Source organism: Paramormyrops kingsleyae, chromosome 10, assembly GCF_048594095.1.
Source record: "Paramormyrops kingsleyae isolate MSU_618 chromosome 10, PKINGS_0.4, whole genome shotgun sequence".
Lineage (NCBI taxonomy): Eukaryota > Metazoa > Chordata > Actinopteri > Osteoglossiformes > Mormyridae > Paramormyrops > Paramormyrops kingsleyae.
The window spans coordinates 3031499-3045019 of NC_132806.1; the positions used below are offsets into that span (position 1 = coordinate 3031499).

The 13521-nt window shown below is 41.0% G+C and overlaps 1 protein-coding gene across 5 annotated transcripts in view; it reads right to left on the reverse strand.

Moving 5' to 3' along the window:
* LOC140577544 (neurexin-2-beta-like) overlaps nt 1-13521 on the reverse strand; it is a 314016-nt gene that overhangs the window by 27101 nt on the left and 273394 nt on the right. The window lies entirely within an intron of this gene.

The window sequence follows — 13521 nt, forward strand, 5'->3', positions numbered from 1 at the left end:
TCACATTTTCCTACTGATAGTTCATTGTACTATACAGTGATCAGAGAAGCCAACAGGAGATATAAAACACTGTCTACAGAAATATCACATGATGTTTAAAACCATAAAAAGGTTCAATCCTTGCCATTAAGTCACATTGTCCTTTGCATGAGCCCAGGTGTACTGCCTATCAGTTTTATGAAGACTTTTTTTGTATATCGCTTAGCTTATTATTATACAATTATTTCGATGAGATGCTTTTGGGAAGCAGTGTGGTGCTCTGCATAGTTTCTGCCCATATTATCCTCCTTGCAATTAACATTATCACCCACAAATAACAACTTATTGATATTACAGCTACCGATTACATTGCTTACAATGTTTAAAAAAGACATCTTGTCCACTCCCAGTGTTAATCTCAGCCATGATCAATAAATAAATTAATCCAAGATAATATAACATACAAGCAATGAAACTAAACCAAAATTAAATGTCAATCCATTGCATTTTTACCATCACTCGTGATCTGTTTTTTTTTAGTTTATTTTTTAACATAATAGACCTCCAATTCTACAAAAGCTCCTTGTTGCATTAAAATCTTTAGTTTGTGAATAAATTGTGATCAGTCAGGGAGGAAATGCTCAAGCTGAACCTCTTTCACACACTCGGCGTTATGAGGAAATGAGCTGATATCTTCAGCTTTATACAATTGTGTGATGTTATCTGGTTGTGAACTCGTTATCCAACACGGTCTCCTCAGGCTCACTGTTGGCTTTTTTCACCCCTTTATTGACTTTATCACATCCATTTTTATTCTTTAAACCAGGACTTTACAAGAAGCTGGTCCCATCCCATCATCAGTGAGGTTTTAGCCCTCCCCTTCCATCACCATCCCAGTAGATGCAACCTGCTTATCACCTGTGCCCATAACAAGTGCTGCTAAGCTGCAATGGGAATAAAATAGACAGGAACTATACTTAAGTTTAAGATCCCCGCCACACCAGACTCAACCAGAATCGCCATTCACTCCGCAGATTCCCAACAAACTCATCCTCAGTGTAGTGCATTTCAGGTCCAGAAGCTCAACTGGTTGCTAGAAACAAAATCTTGGTGGGGATTTATAGCTTCCGGACCTGAGACGTCCAACACTGCTCATCCTTTATAAAAGAAGGAACATCTAACCAAAGAGATAGGGTGGGGTGTGCCAGAAACAAAGTGACTAACAGAAAAAGACAGTAGTCTTTGTTAGGAGAAGCTGTTTGAACTTCCGTACTGACAGGCTGGCAGACAGAAAGGCTCTGTCCTGCTGGCTGGCCTTTTCGATGGCCTCTCCACATCAAATCTGCATGCCACCATTATTCATCCCTGAAACCTGGATATGTCATCCGAGTGGATCTCACCAGCCATGCAAATAGAGTCAGGAAAATAAGGAAATAAAACTATAAGCGTTGTTTTTCTCGTCAGTGCTAACTGTATATCTGATTGTAGAGGCAGGGCAACACTGATACTGGGGTGAACTGAAAGGGGCAGTGCTTGTGACCATGAGCAGGTTCTTAAGCCTTCTTGGCGTGGTGGGGGTGGTGGCACATCACACAGGTCCCAAGAGGAATCTGAAGAGCTGCCTCTTACCAGCACAGTGGCTGCTACCCATAGGACATCCGACAAACCTGAAGAGACTTTTATTTTTACCTCTCATTCATTATAGGCAGCATGCGGTGTCTCTGAGGTATTAATAGCCTTTCCAGTCCTGTAAGTCAGGGGTGTGATGAGGACCAGCACAGAAAATTGAATTTAACTGCACTGAATTTTAAGAGCAAGTGTGTGAGGCGGTGAAATTTACAGATGCAGAAAATGACAGCAGGGATACAAGATTGGAAACAGGGAAGTGCAAAGAGGTTTGGGAAAGGCAGTCACACGACGCATGGAGAAAAAGAAAACGAGAGTGAGCGGAACAAACGGGGAGAGCGAGACAGACAAATGGTAAATATTACCGAGAGGCAGTAGTTTTGGCAATTTGATGAGTGTAATGCTTCCCATTGCTGTGATTTACCTCCTTTTATTAGTTTCCATGACATGGGAAGCTAATCTGGTCGTGATCAGATGCATAGAACACTGTGTGGGTGATAAGGTGCCTGTTCCAGGAAATTGTACAGTAGAAAATAGATAACACATTTCAGTTTTTTGCTCTGGCTATAGTGGCTGTCAGCTTTTGTGAAGCACTGTTCTGTGAATCTGAGAGCTCAGCTTTCTCCCAAACCCACAGAAAGACGTGGTAATTATTTTGGAAGTGAGCAGGCCTGCCAGTGGCCTGGGCAGCCCACGGCAAGGGTCCATGCCCAGCAGATGGTACGCAGACTGCTCAGCTAATGGGTGTGTGTACTTCTTGGTCTGGGGCCATTGGGAGATCTGATTGGGCCAGGAATGGCACTAGAATCCCATAGGTCCTTGTGCACGAACACCAACAAATAGACACAAAGAAGTGACGTGAATTTGTCTATAAAAATCATGGGATTCTTAGAACGGGAGGCTCTTCAGACTTCTGATAAAGCAGCTACCTGGGAAAAAGGCAGTCATTCAAGGAAAAACTTGTCAAAATTTGATCTTACGATCTTACCCAAATAGCAACTAAGTACTGATGATGAACTGTGGCTGTAATTCAGATTCGTAGAAATATAGAATAAGTATCTATATGCTACACATTTTGAAATAAATGTTTTTTTACACGTTATAACATGACAGTGAGAATATTTTTTTATTATTATGTTGTGGCAGTAATACGCTTCCGTACTGTTTTACCTGCCTTTGTTATTCCCCAGGGTTAGATTCTGTTTCCTTGACAGTTTCTTAGATTCCCTGTTTGATCTCCCAGTTCCTTGATTTAATTATTAGTTTCACCTGTTGCCTATTCTCTTGTGCCAGACCTGATTGGTTAATTGTTTCATGTCTCACTCCTCCTGTGTCGATACCTGGTTCGGTTGTGTATTTCAGTTGTATTCAGAATATTAGAAGTTACCCAGTGTTGTGTTATATTTGTACTTTACTCCCTTGTTGCCCTGACCTTTTTGTAGTTAGTCTTTGTTTTTCCTGTTTTGCTTTTTGACTCCTTGTGGTTTGTTTGATTTTTTAGTGTTTCCTAGTGTTTTCTGTTTCTGTTAATAAACCCCTGTTTTCCTGGAGCTGTCAGTGGATCATCCACCTTCTTTCCTGGCTGAAGCACCATGTCCTCGTCCCTGAGAAAGAAACTCTCGAGTCCATGACACAATTTCAATTGTTTTTTTTTTTTTCCTTTGGGGGGGAGAATTAAATTGTCATGGTTCTGGACGGCACGGGAACGGGAACGGAGCATGGTGCACAAAGAAGGGGCGGACGACCCACTTGCGGCTCCAGCAAACAAAACAGGGTTTATTAAACAAAACAGAAAACACAACAAAACCAAAAAAGGCCACGAGGGGTCAAAACTAAAACAGGGAGGAATTAACTAAACTAAATAACACACAAGGAAAACTAACTAGCACGACACTAAAGTAAAACCAGAGACAAGACTAGACAAGGGCATCGATGACGTAGACAAACCATAGACGAGCGTAGACCTCAGAGACATGAGACAAGACACGACGCGACGCGATGAACCAGCGGGGAACAGAACAAAGGCAGGAACTAATATACTACGGGGGTAATGACTAACACAGGGCAGGTGAGGCTGATTAACAAAGACTGGGGAAACAGGACACAGGTGAAACCAATTAACTCAAAGAAACTAACAATCAGGGAAACTAAGAACTAACAAAGAATGCATATATCAACACTAGGGGAGTACATAGGAATAACACAGGCAGGGGAACAAGAAACAAAACCGATTACTAAGTCAGACACCAGGGTTTAACAAGCACAAAGGAAAAAATCAGGGAACTAAATACAAAGACAGAGGAGGTGGGATTCGAACACAAGACAAGAGGGAACTCAGGACCGAGGGACAAACAGACAGCACATGCTTAATACATTGAGCCACGAGACCAGACAGGAGACAGGGGAGAACAAGGACTGACGTATGAACGGGATGACCAGCACCACCTGCTGGTCAAACGGGGAAGGGGCACGGAAGGACCACAGCGGGAGGCCGACCCTGACATAAATGGAATGGACTGTATGTAGATGTTTCCTTTGGCTGCCTAGACTGGGCTTGAATAACAGACACTTATATGAATGGGTTTCAGTAGCACATGGTTCTCAGTGATGATGGGACACTTAGGCCCTGAGTCTCTGCTCTCTGTTTGGCCTGCATGAACTATTCTAAGTGGGAAATTATCTCCTCCACACAAGGCACTGTTTTGTAATTACTGTAAGTGCTCTACTTATCTGACAAGTAGGTGATTTTGTGCCAGTGTAAATTCATTTGTGACAATAGAGGAGAGGGATAGAATTCACCATAAATAAGCAGCAAATAGACAGAAGACTGGGAAGGAGGCCTAGAATGCAACTAAGGAGACAGACAGTGCATCAAAAACAGCTTGTTGGTAGAGTATAGAACCAGAACAGTGTTTCACAGAAGGAGATGGTGGGTTAATGATGGACCACTTCACAGGAGTATGGTGGCGGGAGAGAAAATAAGTCTTATGCAACAGCCGGTCAATGGATAGACTTCAAGCTCAGTCTTTGGTTGTTTCTTTAATCCTCACTGATTTTGTTGCAAGAAAATAAACAGTATGGGAACCATTGAGATCTTGCTACAGTGACAACAAATTAGGAAATACAAACACTCCTCACATACTGTAACAACTTTGCACAAGTTTTGTTCAATAAGTTTTGTTCCCACGATTAGGTCGTTAAGAAAATTGGTCAATAAGTGATAGCATACTGTACTGGTAATAGGTTTGTGTCAACCATCTTTGGATATTGTTTTAATGTCACCTTTGCAATATATATATATATTAGTATATTTATAAATGTTTACACAGTAGTGCGCTGTATACTGTAATAAACAAAATAGAGGAAATCAGCTCAATAAAGCACACATTTATGGAGGATATATGTAATCCTGGAGATTTTGAACGCTAATGTAGTGAATACTGAGCAACTGCAGGAACAAGACTGAGACTGAGAAGGGTGATACGAGAGGAGGTGCTTGATGCTGAGATGCCACGCCGCCATATCCACAACCAAAGCTCTCATGCAGCGTACAATACTGACTGGTCAGAAAGCTGGTCATAATTCCAGGGGGCCATTAAACAGGTAGGTTGTTAAGTGAGGAGTGTCTGTACTACATCATCTTTGAACTTATCTGATAGGATGTACACTGTAACTGTGTCCAAATAAGGGATCCCTTTGCTCTTTGCTGAGTGATTAATCACAGACGTGTAAAAATAAGGATCGTATTCAGAGGCCACGTTCAGACATTCCTACATTTCTTTCGAGACTCAGCCATCCTCTCTATGCCTTAATGAGTCCACTGTGTGATACTCCCAATAAACAGTGCATTGTCTGAATTTCACAGCCCACTTTTAAGAGCAAATGAAATAAATAGAGGGAGACAACACATGAAATTCCTCTGTAGTGTGTGCATTAATTAAAAAAAAATCTCTAAGCAAGAAACACCAAGCCAGGGCAGCTGTTTCACAAACAAGATTATGGTGATGTGTGCTGTGCTTTCAGAGACCTCAAAGACTAGGAGACTCCTGTCAAGTGCCTGGTTGGTACTGAGAAGGATGGCAATGTGCCTCAGAGGAAATGGATTGTAAATATTAAAAGGAGGTGGACACATCTGGGCTTGTGAGTATGGGGAAATGATGGTTGCTGTCATTATGACCTCAAAGCTGATTAATGTGTGTCGTCTTGCTCAGGTCATATACATGCTGTTTACTGTACTTATTCTGTTTTTAAAAAAGAGAATAAATGAGATGTTTCAGCTGTCACCCAGCACTGCCACAGACATGTTCCATCACAAGGTGCCACCATCAGGGGGAGCTGTTAAGGCTTTTGGAAGGCATGACAGGCATTATGCACAGATTGAGCACTTTGCACCTTTGCATTAGACGTTTGTTGGTACCTTGTAAGTCAGGGGTACCCATCCTTTTTGACAATGAGAGCTACATTTACAAAGAAAATACCAAATTGCAACGGTATTGGGGGATGGGGGGTTAGACTCCCTCATTTTATTTTCCCGATTCCAGTTCCCCACTGATAATACAATATATAATATAATATTTTTAGATATCTTGGTCACACTTGAGTTTGAGGGGACATGAATAATGTAGTAGTACATGCTTACTTAATGCATTAATTAACCAGTAACTAAGTGTTAGTTATGTCCTGATCCCATGTTCATCATTAATCAATCAAGACAGCTGATGCATTCTATTATCAGTTAACTAATTAGTTAATAATGGTATGACCACTTGAGGGAACAAGAATTACTTAACTTATTTATTACTTAACCTACTCAAGAACAACTCATGAACATAGGTTTTCCCATTAAATACAACGCAAACTAATCCAACTGTTCCAAGTTTTTTCAGGGCTGCCACTTGGAATCATCCTACAGTAACTCACCCCCCCAACCCACCCTTTACAGCACCTATGGCGACCATCATAGGGATGGCACCTGGCTTGGTCCAGTCACAAAGATATACATCTCAGACCACCTGTCAGTCGACTGCTCAGTATTCATTGCCTGGGGAATCCTAAATGCAAGTCCCCCTATTTAGCAACAATGGATATCTTACTTGGAAGGGACCCATAACACAAATTTAATGCAAGTTCCCCTATTTAGCAACAATGGATATCTTACTTGGAAGGGACCCATAACACAAATTTAGTTTTAGGTCTTGATCTTTGATAGGGTTTTCAGATCATTCATTTGCCTCTTAAAAAGCTCTGAATCAAGCTCTGCTGCTGAATCAAAATCCACATACACACATGCAATATCATGTGCTGATTTGGAAAATGTCAGTCTTTCATAGATAGAAATTTATTCACAATAATTGTTAAAGGGATCTTGTTATTTTCATTCTACAAATTTGGGAAAAAAAACTGCATACCCTTCCATTTTCTGTTACTGTTTATTCTTTTGAGGGTTATGGGGGGGGGGGGGTCTAGAATCTATGGACACAAGGCTGGGAATGATCTAGGGCAGGGCACCAACCCACTGCAAGGCACACTCACAACATGGGAAGAACATACAAACTCTACACATGGAGCCTTAGTGAAGGCTTGAACCCTGGTCCCAGAAGTGTGAGGCAACAGTGCAAAACAGGGTGCCACCATAAAGCACATTAAGGAGACTCTGTTGTGAAAGGAGCTACTGTATATTAAAATAAATTGAATTGTAATATATTTTGTTTTTTTGTTATGACCTTATGCACACATACTTCATAGGAGCTTTTATATCTTAAACAAGCAAGTACTTGCTTGGGGCAGAAATTGTTTCCTTTGTAGCTGGTTAAGGAATGCTTCAGGAAAACGTAGTGTGTGCAAAATCATCGGGGTGCCATCAATGGCAGTGTAGTGAAGTATAGGAGGTAATGTGTGCAAACTCATCATGGTGCCAGCAATGGCAGTGCAGTGAAGTATAGGAGGTAGTGTGTGCAAACTCATCAGGGTGCCAACAATGGCAGTGTAGTGAAGTACTGGAGGTAGTGTGTGCAAATTCATTGGGGTGCCAGAAAAGGCAGTGCAGTGAAGTATAGGAGGTAGTGTGTGCAAACTCATCAGGGTGCCAACAATGGCAGTGTAGTGAAGTACTGGAGGTAGTGTGTGCAAATTCATTGGGGTGCCAGCAATGGCAGTGTAGTAACGTACAGTATAGGAAGTCGTGTGTGCAAACTCATTGGGGTGCTAACAATGGCAGTGCAGTGAAGTATAGGAGGTACAGTAGTGTGTGTAAATTCATTAGGTCGCCAGAAAATGCAGTGCAGTGAAGTATAGGAGGTAATGTGTGCAAACTCAACGGGGTGCCAGCAATGGCAGTGCAGTGAAGTATAGGAGGTAGTGTGTGCAAATTCATCGGGTGCCAACAATGGCAGTGCAGTGAAGTATAGGAGGTAGTGTGTGCAAACTCATCGGGGTGCCAGCAATGGCAGTGTAATGATGTATAGAAAATGAAACTCAAGACATAATGGAAGAACAACACATTTACTGCTCTCTGACTAAATGTGAGCATTTTCATGAGAAATCCAGTCCAGATATAAAAGGGTCTTCTGAAGTCACTGTATTCTATCGATAGGGCCTGAGTTGACTTTGAACTGCCGGTAACACTTGGGGATGGTTGAGAGGACACAAGTAACTTAGTAACTCAGTTACTACTCAAGTACAAATCATGAACAAATACTGTACCTGCATGAAATATATGAAGTCATGACTAATTAATGAGGAACGAAAATAGGATCAGTATGCAACTAATACTTAGTGTCCAGTTAATTAATACATTAAGTTACAATGAAGTGCTACTGTATTTGAGCCCCATCAAGTGTTACTGAAGTGATTTGAAGAGTGGACAGTCACTCAATGACACTACCACACAATCACAGCTCTTCTGGTTCTGGTAGGTGAGCACTGGGATGGACCCAGCCTTAGTGGAGGTGGGTAGACTGGGAGCCGATAATGAAATGGGTCTGGAATATAAGCTTGGCTAGAGCTTGGATTAATCTGGAATTTTGTGGCATTGTAAGATAGCTGTTTTGTTTTGATGCCTTTCTCCACAAAATGGAGCATTCTCAACCTGCACCATATCATGGCTCAATGCACAGCATATATATATATATTTCACTGGCCAGAGGAGACCAAACTATAAAGGTTTTCATGCAGCTTACAGGTCGCTGGACAAACAAAGACTTATGCATTCTGCCCAGATTCACAGAAGAGAAATTTATCATATCATCTAGGTTTACCCATAGCTTATGTTAAAGCAATACTGCGATATAATGTTGTGCAGTGTGAAGACAGGGTTCCACCAGAGTATGTGATACACATGAATTGTTTCTGATTTTAGATTGTAGAAGCCACAGTTACCTGACAAACTGAACTATTAGGTGGCAAATTCCCTGTGATTGTCATGTTGTAGGGAACTGCAGTCTATCAGTAGATTACGAGTTTTGGGGACATATGAGGCTATAGAGACAAATTGAACCATACTAGTACTGCACTCTTGTGTCCAGTGGCTGCACACTCCCAGTTACTACTGGGAATCATAAACCAGCACATTATAGTAGGTCTCAATATTTTTTATTTTCCTTCTCTTATCCCCTCTGGTAACTTTAAAAAGGACAAAAATGACCTGGTGAGACAGACAAGGAGGGAAAGGAAACACTATTGGGAGCACCCTTGATGCCACCAGGAAACATTTTGCCTTTAATTCTACTCTGAGCATCCTGTGGAAAAAACTGAAAACAGCTAAACCTATTGGTAGTAACAATTCGGTACTCCCACAGTATTGGTGGGGGACATGTCCCTACCGCCCATAACCAAATCTACGCCGTTGGTTCTTTAACATTATTTTTTGTGAAAATAATTTTCAATGTCAATTTTGTGAGAACATTTTTTTTTTTGCTATGTAAAAAAAAAAATCTTTAAGCCTTTCAGCGGAATATGACTATTTCTGTCTTTGGCATATCAGTGTTGTGAGGATAATGAAAATGTAATAATGCTGCTAGTCAAGGCAGATGTACAATGTAGATGTAGGTGGGCAATTTCTACCTTGATTACAGACCAGGTGTTCTAGAAACGCCCCTCACCCCCACCCAACCACCACTGCCTCCTTCCCTGTGCTATGGGTGCAGAAATCCTGAAAAGTGCACCAGTGAAGGTAGGACAGTGAAATGGCAGAATATGGACAGCAACAGTTTCAGGATCCAACAGCTTTGGCAGTCCAAACACAAGCATCAACATGCATAGGTGGGCCAATACATTTCAGCACTCGAAGGGTTAAAGAGGTGACGTTAGCAACCTTTAAACTGGTGCCGTTGTTTAAATTGCCATCATTGTATAACACCAATGATAGTCAGTCCCCTTAACTTTTAACTTATTGTTAGAATTGAATTTTTTCTGCCTGTTTTTATTGTTAGTGAATATCTAATTATTGTATTAAAGGCAAATGTAATTAAGAAAGGTCCAGAAGAGCAAGCAAAATACAGTTAGAAAAGCAAAATCACTCTATTTACAGACATCTTCTGAACTGGGTGGTGTTAGCAGGTTACTCAAAGGTTATGCTGGGGTTAATTGAAATGTTAAAATTCGGAAGAGGTGTAGCACAAGGTGTGGCCTTCTGTGAAATTTCCCTTTAAATGAAAGCTTTTGGATCCAATTTAATTAGGACTAAACTCATGTAGTTTGTCTGATGGAGTTAATATTATTTAGTTCACATTGCTTTTTCTTAACAACTACATAAAATACCTATTTGTGTTATAGTCGGCTGATTAATGATTATTTATGAAATATTCAGCATTGCCAATTAAAAATTCAACAGGAAAATTGTCCCAAATTCCTATTGAGGTCATGTGTATTGAAACTTCATATGTATTTTATGGAAGCCGAGAAAGGCCATGAAATACTGCTGTCAGATGATAACAGAATAAAGTTCTCGAGATCTTAAGAAAATGAACGTTGTTAATAGAATAATTACAAAGATAAACATATTTAGTTTATGACAGCCACAGCTTGTCATTAGAGTTATCCTGTTAGAATAGAATGAAAATAAAGAAGGAATATATTGATCAGTGTGTCACATTTTTGTTTAGTCAAGGCCTGATGCAGGCTGAATTAGCTTTATGCCTTGCTGTGGAAATTATCATTAGTGTTCATCATCTAAGAAGAAGGATAACAAGGCTTCAGGTTTACAGGTGTTGCCCTCTAAATAAACCTGAGGCCATTGTGCACTGACTTGTCTAATTACATTCCATTTTGGGTTTCCTACAGTATCCCTCTGTCTTTCATGGCAGTAATGAAGGGATCCACGGTATAGCTTAATGATTAAAACAAACAGCCACCGTTCCCACATAATTCCATCCATCCATCCATCCATCCATCCATTTTCTATAACTGCTTGTCCTATTCAGGGTTGTGGGGGTCCAGAGCCTATGGGCTCAAGGCAGGGGATAATCCAGGATGGGGCACCATCTAGACAGCTGCACGAGGAACATCTATTCCCATCCCCACCCCATCCCTGCATGCACCAAAACCATCCCTACCCCGTCCTCACATATACTAAGACCATTCCACCCCATCCCTGCCTGTACTAAGACCATTCCACCGCGTCCCCGCATGCACCAAAACCATCCCTACTACGTCCTCACATGCACTAAGACCATCCAACCCCATCCCTGCATGTACTAAGACCATTACACCCCATCCCCACATGCACCAAAACCATCCCTACCCCATTCCTGCATGTACTAAGACCATTACACCCCATCCCCACATGCACCAAAACCATCCCCACCCCATCCCTGCATGTACTAAGACCATTACACCCCATCCCCGCATTAGGGTGGTCCTTATTTTTTCATCTTGGAAATTTCTATCTCTGAACCCTTAAAGTGGTTTAGTTTCAATAAAAAGTAAATCCTGCAAAATATTAAGTGGGATTCATTAACATTCTGAGGTAGCTCAGCAGCCTCAAAGTTTATCATGTATTTCGGCAAAGCAACAATTTTCACAATATTTGAAGTTGTGCAAGGTTTGAGATTTAAGGACTTACTTGTTTTTAATATTAAAGCAAACATAACTACTGAAATTTTTGATAGGACCATCACTAACGAGTGACGTCACGTGACTGTGACCTCATTGTTTACTGTCAAGTCAACAAATTATTATGTTGTATTGTCACTGCGTACTTTTGAAAAAGTTAAGCTTTGAAAAAAACATGCCATAGTGAAAGCGTTGATGGAGAAGCAAGGTGCAGAGTCATTGAAACGTGCTGAAGTACAACTTATGTTTGCGACCCTTGGTGTGCCAGGTGGATTTCTAGTTGTTGATTCAGAATTGTGGGGGAGCCAGAGATGACTACCTGTACAAGGCAGCAGAAGCAATTATCAACACTCTATCAGTGACCAATGATCACGCTGAACGAAGTGTTGTGTTGATTCAGGACGCAGTGCGGTCAGGTCGCTTCAACAGTGAAACACAGTTACAGTACGCGCTACAAGTCATCAAGAAAAACCGAGCCGAATTTCCAGATGCAAAGAAGTCGACATTGCTTAAGAAAACAAACTGACAGTTAATTGCTAGCAAAACTTTGATTTCCAAATATAAATTAATAACAATTTAATAATTTCGTACTTCTGTTGGATAATTTATTGTACTCTGACATTGGAAACAATTAATATAATCGATTCAGTTTTGATCGCAATAGGGAGGTATAACGTCAAACAACCTCTGTGAGCTACCTGTAAATGTTTATCTTTTTCACCCAAATTTGACACATAATGATTATTCATAAAAAGGGATTATTTGAGGGGGTCAGACTTAACATTGCTCTTAGTTTGATTTTTACCATGTAGTTAAGGACCACCCTACCCTGCATGTACCAAAACCATCCCTACCCCATCCCTGCATTTACTAAGACCATTACACCCCGTCCCCACATGCACCAAAACCATCCCTACCCCATCCCTGCATGTACTAAGACCATTACACCCCATCCCGACATGCACAAAAACCATCCCCATCCCATCCCGACATGCACCAAAACCATGCCCAACTTGCTCCTGAATATACTGTACTAAGACTTACGTCTTACGTCTTGTTTGAGAGCGGTGCACCTAGAAGTTTCTCTTGGTTTTAGACAAATTGTTCTTTAAAAGACCCTGTACAGCATGGTCTAGACTGGTACCAGTTGGTGTTGGGGTGGGAACAAATAATTTAACAGAAGAAAATATATGACTATAAGAGCAATTTCCATTATCGCGATGTTACGGTACATTTTACCATCCCCACAGGAACATCGTAAAGATCATCTCTATTCCCACTGTTACTGTGGGAATATTTTAATTTTTTTCTCATTCCCACGGATTACAACAGATAGCCATGGTGATACCACTTTCTCCATTCCCGTGCAGCCCTCTAATGCCAAACCATTGCAGGACACACACACCATTCGCACATTCACACCTAAGGGCAGTTTGGCAACTCCAATTCATAGGTAGAACATGCAAACTGCATACATGCAACATAGGGCCCAATCCCTGGTCTCAGGGGTATGAGGCAACATTGCTGCCCCAATAAATGAGCCCAAAAATCATGAAAAACACATTAGTTTTCTCAAGATCTCGAGAACTTTATTTGGTTATCCTGAAAAACTGGTTTAAAAAAAGATATTCAGATACTAGGCATCCCTAGTATTTCTCTTGTGCAGAAACAGATTTTTTTGGCCAAAAGATAAACTATGCACTTGAGGTGAACACCAGATTGAAGGCTGAATAAGCATTTTTATTATGATTTGATCTGAACAGCCCTATATAACTTTTTGCTTCCCATCCCAGAATGCTGTTCATTGCTGACTTGAATAGGATGGTAGGGACGAATCTGCAGGTGACCCAGGAATAAAAGGGGAAT